This window comes from Dasypus novemcinctus, chromosome 20 (genome assembly GCF_030445035.2).
Source record: "Dasypus novemcinctus isolate mDasNov1 chromosome 20, mDasNov1.1.hap2, whole genome shotgun sequence".
Classification (NCBI taxonomy): Eukaryota; Metazoa; Chordata; class Mammalia; order Cingulata; family Dasypodidae; genus Dasypus; species Dasypus novemcinctus.
Window position 1 is genome coordinate 19,595,984 of NC_080692.1, and position 16,392 is coordinate 19,612,375.

A 16,392-nucleotide genomic window follows, 5' to 3' on the forward strand; every position below is an offset into this window, starting at 1 on the left:
TGCTTGCCGTAGGAAGTAGATGGCCTGGAAGCCGGAGAGTGGAAGTCTTTTCCAGACCTTGGAGTCGCCCCAGCCCCTCCTCCGCGGGGCCGGTTACGCAAACCCCGGGACCGCCGCCGCCACCGCCTGGGGAGTAGAGCTAAGATCGTCAGTTGGTTCACGGATGCGCCCCCACTTATGAGGTGGGCACGCTTTATCCAAGGAAAGTTGGATTTTTTTTTCCCCCACTGGCTTTACTTAATTGCCTTGGCTTTTGCAAAGTGTGGTCGCGGGAGGTAGTAATAAGATGTGAGAAATTTGGAGCTGTCCTCACGGCTCTAGGAATCTAACTTGGGCACCGCAGATCCACACCAGTGTACGCCGTTTTTCCTAGGGATTATGCCTGGGAAGGAGACGAGCGCACTGGCGGAAATTATGTCCACTTTAAGGCCCTGTGATGTACCAAATAATGTGCTATGTTAACAGTTTTATTTAGTCCTCCCAACAGCTCGGCGCTTCTACCAGACAATCGGTACATTATTTAATACAACCCTATTTTGTTGTACAGAATCGCAATCGTTTTTTGTTTTTTTTTGTCGGAGCCATGCAAAGAGGGTAGCTGCAGCCATTAATTTAAAGATTAATCCCTACCTCAGAATCAGGAAAGAAAGGATGGTAGGAATTTTATTATTCCCAGTGTTTATTAAAATAGATTTAAATGCCATTAAGGTGAGAAGAGTTAAAGGTCACCATTTTACCCCTTTCCTCACCCCATCCCCAAATTAACCACTTTACTGACCCTTTTAATCTCATTAACATTTCCCATCTCTCCTCAATCACTCACCAAATTCTACTTTTTCATCCTGCCCAGGCTTTCTAATTGTTCCCATCCAGGATCACCACACACTTGGATCTTTGCAGTTCCTGTCCCTGCTGTTCAGTCTCCCCCTTCAGTACATCCAACATATGGCTACCGATTTTTAGACTGTGTGCTGCCAAAGATGGAGACTATAGAGCTGCCAAATAATCATCCTAAAATATTTAATTCTCTTGGAATTACAGCTCTTTACCCAGGAAAAGCCATCTTTGACTATTTTCTAAGGCCTTTCTCACCCTTCCCTCATCTCTTCATCTCAGTAGGGCAGAGGTAGAAGGAAAAGTAAAATCGAAGTCAGTGAATCTTTCTAGTCTCTATTCTGACACTGCCTTCTTGTGTGACCTTGGACAAATCACTTTACTTCTGGGTTCTTTTCTCAACTGTAAAATGAAGCCTGTACTAGATGTCTGAGACCCATCATATCCCTAAAATATGTGGATCTGGAGAATTAAGAAATAAGTACTAAATTATGTATGGGGATACTGTCTTATCATAAACTCGGATTTTTATTTTTATTAAATTTTGCCACTGCACTAGTTGTTTTTTCTACTACCCTACCCCAAATATCTTTTTTAAATCTACATTTAGGATTTTTTATTAAAACTGGCTATCTGAGTCGATGCATTTATTGCCTCTTCCTCCTGAGATCCCATTAAAATGATATTAAGGCATAAAACTGATACAAACCTATATAAAATAGAAAATGAGAAGATGACCATCAGAAGAGAGCAATTTTTTTTAAAAATCTTAACATACAGAAAGTGAGTATGATCTGACCAAGCAAAGCAGAGGAACCATAATATAGAGTGGGTACTGCAGCCAAGGAAGGGCACTTACTGCATAAAAATGTTTTCGAGAGCTTGACATTTGGAAGTATAGACAAGACAGAAAAGGAAAAAGCAGGGCTGAAAGCAGAGACTAAATAAACATCTGGATATGGACCTGCATAACCCTCCCTATACCTCAGATAAAGTAGCCAAACATTTGTCCCAGGTTAAAAATCAAATGTTCTTAGATTCTTTGGGGAGGACTTGGACACCTATTTTAAGTGTTAATGCCAAAGAGTAAAGCATTCTTCATTCTGGTACAATAGCTAGTTTCCTACCACGTGATGGCGCTTAAGTTGACAAGATCCACCCAAGATGACAAGACTTCTAATCAGCACTCCAAGTGACTTATCTTAAATATGAACAGGATCATATGATCAACCCGGGATCATTAGCTATGTAAGGGAACCCCCAACATAGGATCAATGGAATATAAACAGAAAATGGGACCATAGAGAAAACAGGTCCTTCGCAGAAAAAAAAAATCTGATTTGTATCACCTCTATGATTTATGAAACAAGAATAACACCTGTGATGAAGTAACAATCCAAGAATAAAAAGTAGATCTTGAAATTAAAAATAAAATTGCCAAAATTATAAAATCACATGTTGGCTGAAATAATTCAGACACAGAGGGACAGATATTGTATGATTCCACTGGTATGAAATAGAAGTGTGCAAATAAACAGAGACAGAGTATGAGTTGCCAGGGGGGGAGGGGAGGGAGGAAAAAAGGTAATTAATGCATAATGGATGCAGGGTTTCTGTTTGGGGTGATAGCAAACATGGTGGACTGAATTATGTACCCAAATTTAGGCAAGTTCTTGGTCTCAATCCACTTTCCTGTAGGTGTGAACCCATTGTAAATAGGATCCCTTAAAGATGTTACTTTAATTCATCTGTGGCCCAACTGAATGAGGTTAGTCCAGATTACTAGAGTCCTTTATAAACAAGAAATCCAGACATAAAGAGAGAAAGTCACAAGGAGGAAGCAAAGGCCAGAAGTCAGCAAAATTCAGAGTGCAATGGAGAGGGCATCACCGTGTGACTGGAAAAGAAGATGCAAACTGAGGAACCCCAAAGATCGCTGAATGTTACAGAGGAGGAGAAACCATCACCTTGCTGATGCCTCAATTTTGGACTTCTCCCAGCCTCAAAACTGTGAGCCATTTAATTCCCATTGTTTAAGCCAACCCATTGTGTTGCATTTGTCATAGTAGCATAGCAAACTGAGAGAGGAAAGTATTGGCAAGAAATGGTGAGGCTAGCACACCATTGTGAGTGTGATTAATTCCACTGAATTTTATGTTTTGGAGTGATTGTGATGAGAAAGTCATGTTGTATACATGTTTCCACAATTGGAAAAAAGAGAGAGGGAGAGGTTAAGGTGATAATAACAATCAAAAGCAATTCATGATCCCAGACAGGATCTAATGATGAAGGAGGAAATGCTCAAGATGAAATTATTGGGACATATGAGAAAAATGGAGTATAGACTGTAAGCTATTGGATTTGTAAGTAAGCTAAATCATCACCAATCTTAGGAGTTAATAAATCAAAAAATAGTAGCAGAAGACTTAATATTTTTAAAATACCAATACTTCCCAAATTGATCTACAGATTAAATGCAATCCTATCAAAATCTAGCTGCCATTTTTTGCAGAAATTGACAAACTGGTCCTAAAACTCATCTGAAAATATAAGGAACCTGGAATAGCCAAAGAAATCTTGAAGAAGAACAGAGTTTTAAGACTCTTACTTCTTCTAGGTTTCAAAACATATTATAGGGAAGCGGATGTGCCTCATGTGATAAGGCCTCCACCTACCATATGGAAGGACCTGAGTTAGATCCCTGGGTCCTGGTAAAAAAGAAGAGAAAGCGTGCCGGCACAGCAAGCCAGTGCCCACATGGCAAGCTGAGTGCGTGCCTGCTGAGCTGAGTGCCTGCACAAGACAACTGCCCATGTGGGTGCCCACATAGCAAGCCAAGTGCCTGCGTGGCAATTTGATTGCCCATGTGAGTGCCCACATGGTGAGCCTGTGCCCACATGGCAAGCCAGTGCTCATGCAGTGAGCCAAGTACCCACGTGGGGAGCTAAGTGCCCACGTGAGTGCCCACATAGTGAGCCAGGGCACACACAGTGAACCAGTGCCCACACAGCCAAGTGCCCGTGTGGCAAGCCAACTGCCCATGTGAGTACCCATGTGGTGAGCCAGTGCCTGCTCGGCAAGCCAGTGCCCACGCAAGTGAGTCACGCAGCAAGATGATGATGCAACAAAAGAGAGACAAAGGGGAGAGTCAAGGTGAAGTGCAGGAGAAACCAGGAACTGAGGTGGCACAATTAACAGGGAACCTCTCTCCACATCAGAGGTCCCCAGGATCAAGTCCCAGTAAATCCTAGAGGAGAAAGACAAGAAGAGAAGACAAAAAGTAATAAATACAGAAGATCACGCAGTGAATGGACACAGCAAAAACAGCAGGCTGGGGGAGAGGAGGAGAGGGAGAACAATAAAGTCAGTGGAGCATGAAACAGCTTTAACAAAAACAAATATATTACAGGGAAGTGGATATGGCTCAAGCAGTTGAGCTCCCACCTATCACATGGGAAGTCCTGGTTTGGTTCCTGGTGCCTACTAGAAAAGATGAGCAAGACAGCAAGCTGGCATGACAGGCTGGCATGATGGGCTAGTGCAGAAAGCTGAAGTAATACGATGATGCACCAAGAGACACAAAAGAGGAAAACATAATGAAAGACCCAACACAGCAGGGAGTAGAGGTGGTTCAAGTGATTAGGTGCCTCACTCCCACATGGGAGGTCCCGGGTTCAGTTGCCAGTGTCTCCTAAAAGGAAGATGAGCACACAACGAATAAACACTGTAAATGCAAACAACAAGGGGATAGGGAGGAATAAATCTTTTTAAAAAACATATTACAAAGTTACAAGTTTCAGCTCAAGGTGCCTCCTAAAGAAGAAAAACAATGAGTAGACACCAAGCAAAATCAAGCAGACAATGAGCATAAACGATGAGCAAAAACAACATGCAGACAACAAGCAAAACGAACAGGGAGCTGCTGTGCCTCAAGCAGTTGAGTACCCACCTCCCACATGGGAGGTCCTGGGTTTGGTTCCTGGTGCCTCCTAAAGAAAAAACAAATACACAATGAGAAAAAAACAAGAGCAGACAATGAGCAACCGGACAACGGAGCCATCTGGGGGGGGTGGGGAAACAATGAGATATCACTTCATACCCTTTAGGGTGGTTACAATAAAAAAGATGGACAGTTGGACAACCAGCAAGATGGCAGCAGAGTATGGAACACCTAGAGACAGCTCATGCTACAGGGTAGTTAGTAATAGACAAGAGCTGTCTAAAGCACCTGTTTGGGGGCTCCATGAGACCAGAAGAGCATCCTGCAACATCCTTGACAGAAAGGAAGGAGGAGACTCCCATCTGCAGAGAAGATTTGTAAGTAGAGCACTCCACACCCCAGAGGCCAGTGCCCATCCTCCACTGGGAGCACAAGCTGTGTCTGGAGCTATTCTGTGGCTGAAATTGGAAGCTCCACTTACCAAAAATGGGGGAGGAAGAGACAATTGGGCACCAACTTCAGCTACTGATTAGTAAATTCTGTGGGCTAAAGTATAATCCTAAGAACAACTAAAGTTTGAACCTGTCCAAGTCAGTAAAAGGCCAATAGCCGCCATTTTAACTCCACTACCGGCATGAGGGGAAGCAGTGCAGACTGAAAATCACAGTACTGGTAGGGAGCAGCAAGATGAGATTGGAGTTCTAGCCTAAGCCCCAGCCCCACCTCTGGCAAGAGGAAGCTGGCGGGACCTGTGTCAGCCTCTCCAGGAAAATACAGGCCACACTGCGCAAGCCAGTGATCATCCGACTCTGGAATTGGAAACTCCATTTCCCAAACACAGGGAAGGAAGAGACTGTTAGCCACCGACTTCAGCTACTGATTAGTAAATTCGGCTGGTGCATTAGTCAGCCAAAGGGGTGCTGATGCCTTTATAAAGGGTATTTATTTGGGGTAGGAGCTTACAGATACCAGGCCATAAAGCATAGGTTACTTCCCCCACCAAAATCTATTTTCACGTGTTGGAGCAAGATGGCTGCAGATATCTGCGAGGGTTCAGGCTTCCTGGGTTCTTCTCTTCCAGGGTCTGTCTTCTCTCTGGGTTTAGGATTCCTCTCTTCCCAGGGCTTGCTTCTTCCTGGGCTCAGGTTTCCTCTTTTCCTGGGGCTTGCTTCTCTTTCCTCTATGAGCTTACATCCCGGGGCTCCAGCTTAAGACTTCAACATCAAACTCCAACATCAAAAACCCTCCAACTCTTGTCTTTTGCCATGCCTTTCACCACAAGTAGTGGGAACTCAACACCCTAATGAGTTGGCCCAATCAAAGCCCTAATCAAAACTTAATCACCCCCAGGTACAGACCAGATTACAAACTTTATCCAATATCTATTTTTGGAATTCATAACCATATCAAACTGCTACAGCTGGCTAAAGCATAACCCTAAGAACAGCTAAACTTTGAACCTGTCCAAGCTGGAAAAAGGCTGGTAGCCACCATTTTGACTCTGCCCCCAGCATAAGAGGAAGCCAGCTGACTAAAAATCACAGTGATGGTAGGGACCAGTTTCTTTCACTCAAATGAACTTCTTTCACCCTAGCCTAGGCTTCAGCCCCACCTCGAGCAGGGAGGAAGCCAGTGGACCCTGCACCAGCCTCTCTGAGTAACTGCAGGTACATTTTGCAGGCACATAAAATGACTACAGTAATTTTGGACCCACATGGCATAGATTGCCCATACCTGCAGCTCCGTCCCTGCCCTAGGCAGGTGAGAAAGAGTATTACAGCTGTGGCTCTGTCCCTACCCCAGGCAGAGGAGAAAGGTGGGAGATGCTGTGTTGGTCCCTGAGGCAGTGAGGGCAGCTTGAGCTTCCACATCCTACAGCACCAAATATTTCCTTGGCTCCTACTGTACAACCAGCAAGAGAGAAAGGGCAGAAAACCCTAAAGAGAAACTGCACACAGAATAAATACTTCTAGTAAGCCAGATGCCAAGACACCAACCAAAAATTACAATCCACACCAAGAAACAGGAAGATATGGCCCAGATAAAGGAACAAGGAAAGCCTCCAGATGACAAAGAAGTTGAGACAACTGAAATCATAGATATTCAAACAAATCTCCATAATAAATTCAATGAGATGTCTAAAGAGATTAAAGATATTAAGAAGACATTGGATGAGCACAAGAAGAATTTGGAAGCATACACAGAAAAATAGTAGGTCTTATGGGAATGAAAGGCACAATAAATGAAATTAAAAATACACTGGGGAAGCAGATGTGGCTCAAGCAATTGGGCTCCCATCTACCAAATACAAAGTCCAGGGTTTGATGCCCAGGGCCTCCTGATGAAGGCAAGCCAGCCCATGTGTGGAGCTGGCCCATGCAGAGTGCTGACCTGTGGGGAATACTGGCCCGTGCAGGAGTACTATCCCACTCAGAGAACTGGAGCAGCAAAATGACACAACAAAAAGAGACACAGAAGAGAAATAATGAGATGCAGCAGGCCAGGGAACTGAGGTGGCACAAGAGAATGATCACCTCTCTCCCACTCTGGAAGGTCCCAGGATTGGTTTCCAGAGCCGCCTGATGAAATACGAGCAGACACAGAAGAACACAGTGAAGGGACACAGAAAGCAGACAATGGTGGGAGGGGGAGAAATAAGTAAATAAATCTTTTTTAAAAATACACTGAAATCACATAATAGCAGATTTGAGGCGGTAGAAGAAAGGATTGGTGAGCTTGAAGAAATGACCTCTGAAAGCAAACATACAAAAGAACAGATGGAGAAAAGACTGGAAAAAACTGAACAAGGTGTCAGGGAACTAAATGACAGCAAGAAATGTGCAAACATACATGTCATGGGTGTCCCAGAAGGGGCAGAAGGAATATTTGAAGAAATAATGGTAGAAAATTTCCCACCCCTATCGAAGGACATGGATATCCATGTGGAAGAAATACAACATAGTCCCATCCAAAAAATCTGAATAGACCCACTGCAAGACACATACTAATCCGAATGTCAAATGCCAATTCTGAAAGCAGCAAGAAAAAAGCAACTCATAATATATAAGGAATACCCAATGTGATTAAAGGCTAATAATTTCTCATCAGAAGCCATGGAGGCAAGAAGACAGTGGTATGATGTATTTAAGATATTGCAAGTGAAAAACTTACAGCCAAGAATCTTATATCTGGCACGATTGTCTTTCAAAAATGAGGGCAAGTTTAGAATATTCACAGATAAAGAGAAACTGAGAGGGTTTGTAGCCAAGAGACTGGTTTTTCAGGAAATGCTAAAGGGTGTGCTACAGCCTGAAAAGAAAAGACAGGAGTGAGACTCAGAAGAGAGTTTAGAAATGAAGATTATACCAGTAAAAGTAATGAAAAGTGTCAAAAGAGTGGTAAAAATAAAATAAGGCAGATAAAACCCAAATATTTAGGAATAAACTTAACCAGTAATGTAAAGCACTTGTATTCAGAAAACTGCAACTCAATGTTAAAACAAATCAAAAAAGCCCTAAATAACTGAAGAACATTCCATGCTCATCGATTGGAAGACTAAATATCATTAAGATGTCACTTCTACTCAAATTGATATGCAGATGTAATGCAATCCCAATAAAAATTCCACCAGCATTAAAGAAAAGATTGAAAACATGATCATAAAATTTATTTGGAAGGGTAAGGAGTCCTAAATAGCCAGAAACATCATAAAAAGGAAAAGTGAACCCTCATCTCCAGATTTTAAAACACAATACCTACCTATAGTGGTAAAACAACATGGTGCTGGCCTAAAGACAGACACAATAGACCAATGGAACCAAATTATGGTTCAGAAATAGACTCTCACAGGTATGATAAAGTGATTTTTGACTAGCCTGTGACATGTACATAGCTTGGGCAGAACAAACTATTCAACAAATGGTGTTGAAAAAATTGGATATCCATAGCTGAAAGAAGGAAAGAGGACCCCTATCTCACACCTTATCCAAAAATTAACTCAAAATGGATCAAAAAACTAAAAACCAAAAACCATAAAACTTCTAGAAGAAATTATTGGAAAATATCTTCAAGACCTGGTGGTAGGTGGTGGATTCTTAAGGAGATAAGAGGAGGACTGAGTTGACTACAGTGTTTAATGTACGTAGAAGTTTTAATTAACTTTACTGTAAAAGTGTGGATATGTATAGAGTGGATGGTAACACACAGTGAGTAACAGCTAGTTTATAAATGGGGATGTGACTGAAAATGTTAGTTTAGTTATGTAAATGCCAATTGACAGATTGCCAGAGAATAATCTAGGAATGGATACCACAGAAAACCAAGAGGTGAATGAGAATGGTGGTTGATGGTACAGATGCAAGAGTGTCCTTTCTTAGCTAGAGCAAATGTATATCACTACTGCAGGGTGTTGGGAATGTGGAGAAGCATGGAAAAAATACATCTGGAGTGACCTACTGACTGTGGTTAGTAGTAATATAATATTCTTGCATCTATGCAAAAGATGTGTTGATACTGAGGCAGTATGGAAAATGTGAGCCAAATATACACTATCGACATGGTAACAATCAGATGATATTATTTTATCTGTAGCAAATGACACACCACATTGTGGTGTGTTGATGGAGGGGTGTTGTTTGGGAATTCTGCACATGTGCATGATTGTTTTATAAGTTTACAACTTCTTCATAAAAATATATATTAAAAAATAATAATAGGGTGGGTTGGGGGAAAAACACACCAAATGTAAGATAAGGACTATGATTAGTAATAAGATTTTGACAATATTCTTTCATCATTTGTAACAAATGTCTCATGACAATGCAAGGTGTTGGTGGAGGGTTGATGTATGGGACCCGTGTATGATGTTATGCGTGTTTGCTTTGTAAGTTCACAACTTTTACTATACACTTAATTGTTTATGTATGTTCATATATAAATGATATAAAGATAATAATAATAGGATTGGTTGGGGGGAAAATACTTTGTTTAGTAGTAATATTTTGACAATGCTCTTTAATCATTAAAAAGGTTTAAAAACAATGCAAGTTATTAGTGGTAGGGTGAATTATAAGAATCCTGTATGATATTATATATGTTTGTTTTGTAAGTTCACAACTATTATTATATACTTATTGTTTTTTTAAATATGTTCTTTTCTTAAAAATTTCTGTCCCCTCCCCACCCCCCGGCCATTGTCTGCTCTCGTGTCCATTTGCTGTGTGTTCCTCTGTGTCTGCTTGCATTCTTGTCAGCAGCCCTGGGAATGTGTCTCTTTTTGTTGCGTCATCTTGCTGTGTCAGCTCTCCGTGTGTGCAGCGCCACTCCTGGGCAGGCTGCGCTTTTTTCGCACAGAGCAGCTCTCCTTGTGGGGACGCACTCCTTGCACGTGCGGCTCCCCTATGCAGGGAACACCCCAACGTGGCACAGCACTCCTTACGCACATCAGCACTGCACGAGGGCCAGCTCACCACATGGGCCAGGAGGCCCTGAGTTTGAACCCTGGACCTCCCATATGGTAGGTGGACGCTCTATCAGTTGAGCCAAATCCACTTCCCAATATACACTTATTGTTTATGTATGTTTATGTATGAGTGATATACTTCAATAAATTAAAAAATTAAAATTTAAAATAAAAAAAAAGTTAATAGACACATCAGACGCATTTGAAGAACAAATGAAGTAAAAGATACAGCTGAAGTTATTACCGAGAATGCTGAACAGAAAGATGATGAGATGAAAATATGACAGATTTAAAGACATGGAGTACAGAAAAAGCAGTTTTCTCATTTAAATTTATTCAGAGTCTCAGGAAAATAGAAAGAATGGAGGAAAGCTAATATTCAAACAGATAATGGGCAAGGACTTCGCAAACTGATAAAAGACATGAATCCACAGATCACAAAGAATAATAATCAGTGAATTGGATGTGGCGCAAGTGATTGAGCTCCCACTTACCACATGGGAGGTCCCTGTTTCGGCTCCCAGTGCCTCCTAAAGAAGACAGTGGGCTGGTGCGTTGGGCAGGCGCAGCAAACTGATGCAATCAGACAATGCAACAGGAGACAAGAAGAAAAACACAATGAGAGTCTCAACAATTCAGGGAATGAAGGTGACTCAAGCAATTAGGCACCTTACCCCCACATCTGAGGTCCTGGCTTCAGTTCCCACTGCCTCCTAAAGAAAGCAAGGAAGACAGACAGACACAGCAAGTGTAAACAATGCGGGGGGGGGGGGAGAGGGGAGCAGAAATAAATAAATAAATCTTTTAAAAAATAATAAGCAGGATAAGTAAAAAAATCCAATCTGAATAGATTGTATTAAAAATGAGAAAATAAAAGACAAAGAATACATGTTAAAATCCACCAAATAAAAGATCACCTTACTTTTTCCTAAGAAGTAATAATTAGACAGATGGCAGACTTGCCAACACACCAAGAAGAACAAAAAGAGTAATATCTTCAAGTGCTGAGAGAAAATAGCTGTCATATTAGAATTGTGTACTAAGTAAAACAATCTTCTAAGATTAAGGGCAAAAAATTAAGACATTTTCAGATAAACAAAAGGAGAGCTTTGTTACCAGTTTATGTGGAAAATAATTTAGGAAAGAGAAAAATAATCCTAGAAAAAGATCTGAAATACAGAAGAGGGTGGTTAAAGAAATTAGTGAACATGTAGATAAAAAGAAAGCAAGAGGAATAATGCTTTTCCACTCCAACTTATTTAGTGAATTAATCAAATCTTGATCCCAAAGCTTGTCTGCACAGAACGATAACATTAAGCTATAGAGCAATTACACTGTGCAAAAATATTAGTTAATAGCAAACCAAATACAACAGTGTATTAAAAAATAGTATATTATGGGAGCAGATGTGGCCCAAGCAGTTGAGTGCCTACCTCTCACATGGGAGATCCTGGGTTCAGTTTCCAGTGCCTCCTAAAAAAAGCAAACAAAAGAAAAACGCAACTCAGGGGAGCCCATGTGGCTCAGTGGTTGAGCACCGGCCTTCCACATATGAGGTCCCAGGTTCAGTCCCAGTCCCAGTATTTCAAAAAAAAAAAAAAAAAGTATATTATAACCAGATTGGGTTTACTCAGGTGTACAAATGTGATTTAATATGAGAAAATCAATCAATGTAATTCACCACATTAACATATTAAAGGAAAAAACATTCAGTCATATCAGTAGATGCAAAAAAAAAATTTTTGTTAAAGTCCAACACTCATTTATGGTAAAAACTCTTAGCAAAACAAGTATAAACACAATGGGATATTGTTTAGCCATAAGGGGAAATGAGGTTATGATTCATGCTGCAGTATTGGAAACATTGTACTGCATAAACTAGACCAGACATGGCGACAAGTATTGTGTGATGCCGCTCATACGAAATTTCTAAGGCTGGTGAGTTCATAGAGACAGAGTAGAGGCTTGTCATGGACTTTGGGTGGGAGGGAATAGGGAGTTCATGCTTAATGGGGACAGAGTTTTTGTTTGAGGTAATGAAAAGTTTCAGTAATGGATGGTGGTGATGGTAGCACAACGTTGTAAATATAAATTCATGCCACTGAATTGTATACTTGAAAATGGTTGTATTATGTTATGTATTATGTTGTATTATTACTGCAATGTTTTTTAAACGATTTAGGGAAGCAGATGTGTCTCAAATGATTGAGCTCCCACCTACCACACGGGAGGTCCTGGGTTTGTTTCCCGATGCCTCCTAAAGAAGACAAGTAAGACAGCGAGCTGACACGATGGACTGTTGCGGCAAGCTGACGCAACAAGATGAAGCAATAAAGAGACACAGGGGGCAAAACCCAATGAGAGACACAACAAAGCATGGAGCAGGGGTGTCTCAAGTGATTGGGTGCCTCCCTCCCACATCAGAAGTCTCTGGTTCAGTTCCAGTGCCTTCTGAAAAGAAGACAAGCACACAGCAAGCACAAAAAATGAGGGAGGAGGGGCAGAAATATATAAATAAATCTTTAAAAAGTGGTGCTCAGTGGTTAAGCGCTGGTTTCTCACATGAGATCCCAGGTTCAATGCCTGGCCTGGGCCTAAATCTGAGTAAATATTTAGGGGAGCAGATGTGGCTTAAGTGATTGAGCACCTGCTTCCCACATGGGAGGTCCCAGATTTGATCTCCAGTGCCTCCTAAAAACAAAAGCAAACAAAACAAGCAAACAAATGGAACAACCAGTTCAAGGGAGCTGATGTGGCTCAGTGGTTGAGCGCCAGCTTCCCACATAAGAGGTCCCAGGTTCAATCCCTGGTCCTGGTACCTCAAAAATGAAAAAGAGAGAAAATTATTTACCAAACGCCTAAAGCAAACATTTTTAATGGAAAACATGACAAACATTCTCTTTAAAATAACAAAAAAGAAAAAGCCACTCTTGTCTCATCTATTCAACATTCTATCGCTGTCATAACTAGCATGCTAATACAGGAAAATAATTAAGTATCAAAAAGGAAGAAACAAATATGTTGGTATTCATTGATGATATGATAACCACCGTTAGGATTTTCTACATGAAAGAATCTATAGACTAAACATTAGACTTAATAATATTGAGAATTTCGTGACGTATCCTAAATATAAGATAAATATTCAGATATGAGTTACTAGAAAAGGTAATTTTTTTAGGAGGTACTGGGGATTGAACCCAGGACCGCATACATGGGAAGCAGACACTCAACCCATAAGCTACAACCACTCCCTGGAAATATAATTTTAAAGAAGATATCCAGAGAAAAAATACATAAACTCCCATAAATATATGACAAGATCACAATTGCACTCATGTTAAGAGAAATGCAAATTCAAAGGACAATCAGATATCATCTCTCACTATCAAACTGATAAAAATTCAAAAGTTTGGCAACACGTTGTTGGTGAGACAGTGAGGAAACAGGCACTCTCCTGCATTGCTGGTTACGATATATATATAGCGTAGTGCAACCTCTCTGAAGGGGAATTAGGCATTATCTAACAGAACTACATATGCATGTATTCTCTGACCCAGCTATCCCATTTCTAAGAATTTACCCTAAATTAATAGCTCCACAAATATGAAATGGCACGTAGACAAGGTTATTCATCAAGGCATTATTTGTAATAGTAAAATATTAACGTATGCGGGTAAATGATGGTACACACACACAATAGAGAAATGCAATTGTAAAAATGAATGAGGAAGATCTCTATAAACTGCTATACAGTGATTCATAGGATATATTGTTAATTGTGAAGTAGTATATAGTATGCTATTTTTTGTGTAAGAGAGGAAGGAAATTTTTGCTGATTTTCTGAAAAAGAAACACAAGCAGGATAAACTATATAGTAATCAATGATCACCTACAGGGGATGGGAGGCATGGATAAGAATAGTAATGAGATTTCTCTTAGCATGCCTTTATGTAAAATTTTGAATTTTGAGCAACATAATTATTTTATATTTTTGAAAAACTTAATTAAAAAAGAATGATAAAATGAACCAAATTATATCAAATTAAGAGCATAACCAGGGAAGCGGACTTGGCCCAGCTGTTAGAGAGTCTGCCTACCACATGGGAAGTCCACAGTTCAAACCCCAGGCCTTCTTCACCCATGTGGAGCTGGCCCATGCACCTTGCTGATGCACGCAAGTAGTGCTGTGCCACGCAGGGGTGTCCCCGCGTAGGGGAGCCCCATGTACAAGGAGTGCGCCCCGTAAGGAGAGCTGCCCAGCACAAAAGAAAGTGCAGCCTGCCCAAGAATGGCGCCGCACACAGGGAGAGCTGACATAACAAGATGATGCAACAAAAAGAAACAGATTCCCGTGCCGCTGACAACAACAGAAGCAGACAAAAAAGAACACACAGCAAATAGACACAGAGAACAGACAACTGAGGCAGGGGGGAAGGGGAGAGAAATAAATAAAATCTTAAAAAAAAAAGAGCATAACCAAACTGAAAACAATTTCATCCACATCACTTTTGAACATAGCACAGCCTCAATGTTATGTAGTCTGAGATTCAAAAGAACTACAAAGTAATCTTGTAAGTTACTTAGACTTGTTGGTACCTTCAATGGTATAGTAATTCTGAAACTGTCTTTAATGTATGATAGAGCAAATGAGTAAATATATTGATGTTAGTATGGGAGATAGGGGATTTGAATATGGAAAGGAAGAAAATGAAGAACTCTGTGTTGTTGAATTTGGACTGAAGTTATCAGGGTGAACCCATGAATTTTTCCTAACTCTGCCACTGAAAGGGTCTGGAAGCAAAGAAATCCCAATAGCAGTGAACATAACGACCACCTTAACCTTGGGTTCTAAATACAATTGTGCTCTAAAAACACCCAGCTCCTTGTGGAAAAGACTGATTTTAAATCTGGAGCAGATAATTAATAAGTAATCTATAGACTGATATTCTGAGATTATGTAACTGAACTAAATAAAGAATTACAGGGAAGCATATGTGACTCAAGAGATTGGGTGCCTGCCTACCACATGGGAGGTCCTGGGATCGGTTCCTGGTGCCTCCTAAAGAAGGTGAGCAAGATAGTGCACTAAAATGACAGGCTAGTGCAGCAAGCTGATGCAACGAGATGACACAATGAAGAGACATAATAAGGAAACACAATGAGAGATAAAACAAGTGGGATCTAGATGGCCCAAGCCATTGAGTGCCTCCCTCCCACATGAGAAGTTCAGGGTTTAGTTCCTAGTGCCTCCTTAAAAAAAGAAGGAAGTGGCTGTGGCCCAATCAGTTGGGCTCCCGTCTACCATATGGGAGGCCCTGGGTTCGCGTCCCAGGGCCTCCTTGAGAAGGCAGACTCACCCACACGCCATGGAGTGCCGCCCCGCAAGCACCACGGAGATCCGACTCTGCAAGGTGACGCAACAGAAAGGGAAAACAAGCAAAAACACAGGAGAGTGCGCAGTGAATGGACACAGAGAGCAGACAGCATGCAAAAAAGCCACAAGGGGGGGGATAAAAAAAATAGAGCACACAATGGGTGCAAACAACAGCAGGGGGGGTGGGGCACAGATAAATAAAATCTTTAAAAAAATTATAAAGGAGAAAGGTACCTTTACAATGGAGAAATCTAGCAGGCACCACGTTAGCCAAATGATTAAACTTAGCATCACTGTTAATGGAACAAACTGAAGGTATACGCCTTCACATGTGATGGAATGGGAAATGCACAAAATCACTGAGGTAGTTTGAGGCTTCTAGGACCCCAGAAAAATCATGTCCTGTGGATGTGAACTAATTGTAGTTGGGACCTTTTCATTAGATTATTTCAGTAAGACATATAACCAGCATGAGTATTTTTTTAGCAAATCATTTTTACTGGTACATATTAATAAAGATACAATTGATCCAAAGTGTACAATCAATGGTATTTGGCATAATCACATATTTGTGCATTTATCACTTCAATTATTATTAGAGCATTTTCATTATTTTAATAAATAATAATAAAACAGACAAACCAGTAAACAGGAAAATGCCTGACCTCTCAATCTCTCTGTTTCCCCTGCTTTACATAGCTGCCACTCTGGCCACCCTTGCAGGTTGTTTATCCATTTATTGAGCAGTTTTGTGAGCTATATCCACATACATCAAAATCC